Consider the following 5,870-nt stretch of genomic DNA (forward strand, 5'->3'; position numbering starts at 1 on the left):
TTTTTTGTTTGACAGTATGGTTATGGTTGCTTTTTAAATAATTATTCGTGTTAAAATACATGTTAATGATGTTTTTTTTATTTTTAAAAAATTATTTTTGATATCAACATATCAAAATGATTTGAAAACATTAAAAACATATTAATTTGATGTAAATAAAAAATTAAAAAAAATTTAATTTTTTAAAAAACACTTTTGAAATGCAAAAATAAACAGGGTTAACCCACCAAGTTAGTTGCTTAGCCCAGTATTAATTAGGAGGCCGCATTACATTTGGATTAAAATAAAGATATTAAAGCGATGCAAATGCTTCTAAAAAAAATTAAAAAAAACTTGACACTTTTGATTTTATTTAATAAGCTTAGATAATTTTAAATAATATAAATAAAAAATGTAATCATAATAAATAAATAAATAAATTGACAAAAAAATGATAATATAAAAATTTTAAAAAACAAAACTCGAGTCTATTTGAGTTAGCATGCTGAATTCTGAAACATGGTTGTAACATCAGGGTAACTCGGTTGAAAGCATACGGAATAAAATTATAAAACTCAATTATCAAAAAATTTAATATTGAAGGGCAAAATTAAAAAAATAATTAAAAAAACAACAAAAAAGATTTGAGTCAACTCACAATAACATGCTAACCTTGAATCATGGACATAGGATTGGAATAGCTTCATAGAAAGAGAATTAAAAAAAAAAAAGGCATGAAAACAAATTTTCAATAAATCAAATGTTAAATGATAAAATTAAAAAAAAATCAATTTTATATATATATATATATATATATAAAAAGTCAATATATGTTAAACTTCAAAACCTCTGACCTTGGTTATGAGTTTGGAACTAATCCCATAAAATAAAAATCCTAAAAAATAACAAAACAAAATTCTAAACCATTAAAATATTAAGGGATGAAATTATTAAAAAAATTAAAAATAAAAGGATCCAAAACAAAACAAAAATAACAATTAAAAAAATAAAAAATAAATTTGATATAAAAATAATTTGAAATCAAATGATGATGGACGAAACAAAATTCAATAAGAAAAATAATAAAAGAAAAAAAAACAACAACAATCAAAAGAATAACACCTTTATATTTTGACAAAGAAAAAATAGAGAAGATAGACGAGAGTAAAAAAATTCATCGAAACTCAACCACCATGTCATGTACACTCACAACACCAATGTAAAAAAATGATGCACATGCTAGCATTTATTTTTTTAATAAAAAATTTAAAAAAAAGTAATATAGTTTTCATATTATATTTTGAAAACATAAAAAGATCGAATTGCTTCTATTTAAACTTCTAAAAAAATCTTGTTTTTTAAGGTAAATTAGTCATTACACTATATATTTAAAAAATAAAAAGATTAAATTATCCTTAATTAATTTCATAATTACTAATAGACCCTAAAAATATACTAGCAAAAAGTTCATTGATTTTTCTGAAATGATAAAATGATAATTAATAATAATCTTGTTTTTTTAGGGTAAATTAGTCCTTATGTGTAGATGCACATTGAAATCATCATGAGTCTCCGTTTTGTTTTTTATTTTTTTAAAATATGCATAATAAACAAGAGGCGTGTAAGAGGATAAAGGAAGAACAAGTGAAGAGGGTTCTGGCGTGTTTTCTTGGTTAAAAAACATGTGATCCAACAGGAATGGAAGTTAATAAACACATTTCTCTGAGTATCGATGTAGAACGCAAGTAAAGCCTATGAAGGAAGTCACAGTGCCTAAGCATTGACGTGTTCAAGATGACCTTCAAATTGATCTGTGCTCATTTCATAAGCAACTCTTCAATATGAACTGGCTTTTGTCAAGCTGTCGGTGCTCGCAGAACATCATCGGCGCCACCGTTGCCGGTCAGCACTATATAAGAGATATTAATCGGAGAATAGTTCTCCATGTAACTTTCTTTTCTTTCCTTTTTGATTGATGAAGGATTGGCCATCAAAATAGAAGTGTCCTCAAGTCGTGACAGTAAAGAACCCATGTTTGAAGACTGCAATTGGGGAGCCAAAATTATTTAGGAAGTCACTAGATGATCGACACACGTTACACTGTAAGTCAAATATTTTTTAATACAAAAAAATATTCAAATATTATTAATGTTTTTTTTCTAATGAGAAAAAAATTAAAATGTATGAGAATTTATTTAATGTAATTCAGTTGACTTTATTAGTTTAAAAACAACTCATACAACCTGTGAAAACAAATTTTGACCAAAGAAAATTTAAAAGTGATATCTTTTGTTAATATTAAAATAACAACATATTGGATTGATTTTGAACAACCCGGGTTAACGTATCAAATTCATGATTCAAGTTATAAAATTATGACAACCTTATAAAAAGAAAATCAAAATAAATTATTAAGCCTAATTTTCAATCAACCCAATATTTAATGGTGAAATTAAAAAAAAAATCAATTAAAAAATAATCTAAAAATCAACTCGAGCTAACATGTCAAACTTGTAATCCAAGTTATAAGACCGTGATAACCCCATGAAAAACAAATCAAAACAAATTACAAATTTTAATCCCTAACAAACCTAATATTGAAAGATAAGGTTAAAAAAAAATAGAAATCAATTAAAAAAAAGAACATAAAAAACAACCTAAGTCAATCCACCAAACTCATTATTCGAGTTATTAAACTGAGATATCCTTATAGAAAAAAAATAAAAAAAATAACCTGATTTAACCTAGATTAACCTGTCAAATTCATGACCTTGGTCTTGAGACTGAGATAACTCTAAAAAGTAAAAGTCAAAATAAATTATAAAACTTGATTCTTAATCGTCCCTGTCAAACCTAACGTTGAACAATAAAAATTGTAAAAATCTTAATTAAAAAATGACATAAAAAAATAAGTCAATTTAAAATTGTTAATCACTATTACCGAGTCATGGGACCATGATAGCCTAATGAAAAACAAACCAAAACAAATTATGAAGCCTAATTCTCAATTAAATATAATATTAATTGATGAAATTGGAAAAAAAATCCATTAAAAAAAGAGAAAAAATAAGTCAATTAGGTTAATCCACAACCCGGGCAATGAGACAGGGACAACCCAATAAAAAACAAGTTCAATGTTAAAAGACTCGTGACCTAGGTAATGATACAAATATAGCCTCCTAGAAAGAAAAAAAAAAACCGACATGATTTAACTAGGGTTAAAATGTCAAAACTCGCGACCTTGATCTTAAAACTAAGATATTCTCTTAAAAAGCAAATTAAAATAGATTATAAAACTAAATTCTCAACCAATTCAATGTCAAATGATAAAATTTAAAAATAATTAAATAAATAAAAGACATAAAAAACAACCCGAGTTAACTCGAGTTAATCCATTAAACATTACTCTCATGTCACAAGATTAGAATAATCTAATAAAAAATAAAAAATAAACAAATTATGAAGTTTAATTCTCAACCAAATAAATATTAAAGAATGAAATTATATATAAAAAAACTAATTAAAAAAAAATCTGAGTCAACTGGGTTAACCCGTCAAATAAAGTTAACCTGTCAAACTTGAAATTTGTGTTATAAGAGTGTAATAATTAAATAAAAAAAATTAATATTAAAGAATAAAATTAAACAAAAAAATTAATTAAAAAAAAAAAAGACAAAGCAAAATACTATTCTAATAAATAGTATTTTGTGCAGAGAAATATAATAAAACCCCTCTCCTTTTAGTTTATAGTTAATTAATAAGGGTAGGGAACCGAACTCCAATTTTTCATAGCTTGCTAACTGAAATAGAGTTTAGAGTGTTTTAGAAAAATATTAGGTAGAATCTTTTGGACCGGATTATCATCTCTCGTTGGAGACGAGAGAAGAAACCTTCCATCACTTTCATCTTACTCTTTGGCAAAACCAGAACTATTTAGCATTTGAAAAACTATATGGTTGTAGACACATTTATATTGTTCATTGAAATAGTATAGTGATTTTTTTTTCTTTTTTGTCCAAGAAAATTAACATTGGTTTTTAAAGGTAGAGAAATATTTTCACACAGCTCATTTATTAATTTCAAATTGATTGGAGATAAATATTTTTTCACTTCAATTATAAATAGTGAAATAATTAAACTATTATTTGAAGAAAAAAAACTGGTGTGAATGTGTATTTTTTTTTTAATTTTTATAATGGTTTTTTAGTTATTATAATTTAAGTTGAGGGGCATTTTGGTATTTAATAAAATCTAAAAAATAATAAACAGTAAAAAATTACAGTAAAACTACAAAACAATTCTTAAAAAAAAAAGCCTAAGTTCAATGGACTTTTTAAGCTTTTTACAAAGTTTTTTTTTTTTTTTTTATAATTACAAAGTCAAATGAAAGACAATTTTGTATTTCATATTAGTAAAATGTTTATTTTTCAATTAAAATATAAAAAAATTCATATATTTTTTTATTCTTAAACATCATTATATTAAAATTATAAAAAACTAAAAAAACAAAAAACTCCCTCTAACTACTATATATGTCACTCAACCTCTCCCTTGTGTTTTAACGCCTATCAATCATATGAGAATCACACCGATCAAATTCCAGTGTCATCACACGCAGCATGAAAAAGACACCAATAAAACGACGACAACCTATGCACATAATCGACAACGTCTACGAAACATAGGTGCCCAAGGACATAACATAAAGGCTAAAGCTAAAACAAAAGAAGTGTCAACAAACGGAAAGAAGAATCTGATCAATTTTATTTGAGTACCGTCCTTTAATACGTCAGATTTTAGGTTAATTTTTTAGTGTTTTATAAATATTAGAGTTAATAAAAATTATATAATTATTAATTTTAAAATTTATAAGATAAGACATAATATAAAAACTAAACTTCAAAAAAAAAAGTGTCAACAAATGAAAAGAAAAATTTAATAAATTTTATTTAAGTAGTGTAGATTAATTAGTTAGATTTTAGATTTATTTTTTACAAATTATTAGTTTGAGTTTTATAATTTTTGAGGTTATTAAAAATTTATATGGTTTTTAATTTTAAATCTTATTGGATTAGTTGAGATATGTATAAGCTAATCTAATATACATACACATGTTAATAAAACAAAACAAAACAAGAAGAAGAAGAAGAAGAAAAAAGGAATCTGATAAATCTTGTTCGCGGGAATGTATCTTCATTACATGAATGAACATGGCACGGATGCACCTGGACTGCAAATACCACACAATTCACTATCTCCAGTTTTTAAGTTTAAGTGGAAGAAGATTTATTGGGCGCAGAGATATGATAGAAAATGCTATAATAGTATCAACAAAGGGTGGAGACAAGATTAATACGTCTTAATTGCTGATCACCACAGAGAGCATCTTTCTTTTCAGGACCCACGACTGTTCATGCATCTTGGAAAAGTTGACAGAGGAGGAGATAAGAGCGCGTGTGTTCCTCAGGTAGATCAATCGATCGCCTTTGCTATAAGAACATGCATCTTGGAAGTTGACAGAGGAGGAGATAAGAGCGCGTGTGTTCCTCAGGTAGATCAATCGATCGCCTTTGCTATAAGAACATGCATCTGCGCGTGTGTTCCTCAGGTAGATCACTCGATCGCCTTTGCTATAAGAACATGCATCTTGGAAGTTGACAGAGGAGGAGATAAGAGCGCGTGTGTTCGTCAGGTAGATCAATCGATTGGCTTTGCTATAAGAGCATGCTATGTGTTTGTAGAAATGCGTTGGCACTCAGTGACTAATGATTCTCTAATAACATCATTAGCATAGCTAAAGAAGGTATCATAATTGTTTTTTTCTTCTTTTTTTGTGGTAAAGCTTCAGAATAGTTGTTATCAACAAGCAAGCAATTGATGGTTGTAGCTGA

At 26.4% G+C, this 5,870-nt stretch overlaps 1 long non-coding RNA gene across 1 annotated transcript; it reads left to right on the plus strand.

The window, feature by feature from the left end:
• The first annotated feature begins 5,184 nt into the window (after nucleotides 1–5,184).
• On the plus strand, nucleotides 5,185–5,870 carry LOC140955562 (uncharacterized). Its single transcript, XR_012169797.1, has 2 exons — nucleotides 5,185–5,446; nucleotides 5,531–5,870. It is a non-coding gene; the product is annotated as an uncharacterized lncRNA (long non-coding RNA).

The sequence above is a fragment of the Populus alba genome, chromosome 5, assembly GCF_005239225.2.
Source record: "Populus alba chromosome 5, ASM523922v2, whole genome shotgun sequence".
In the NCBI taxonomy this organism is placed as follows: Eukaryota; Viridiplantae; Streptophyta; class Magnoliopsida; order Malpighiales; family Salicaceae; genus Populus; species Populus alba.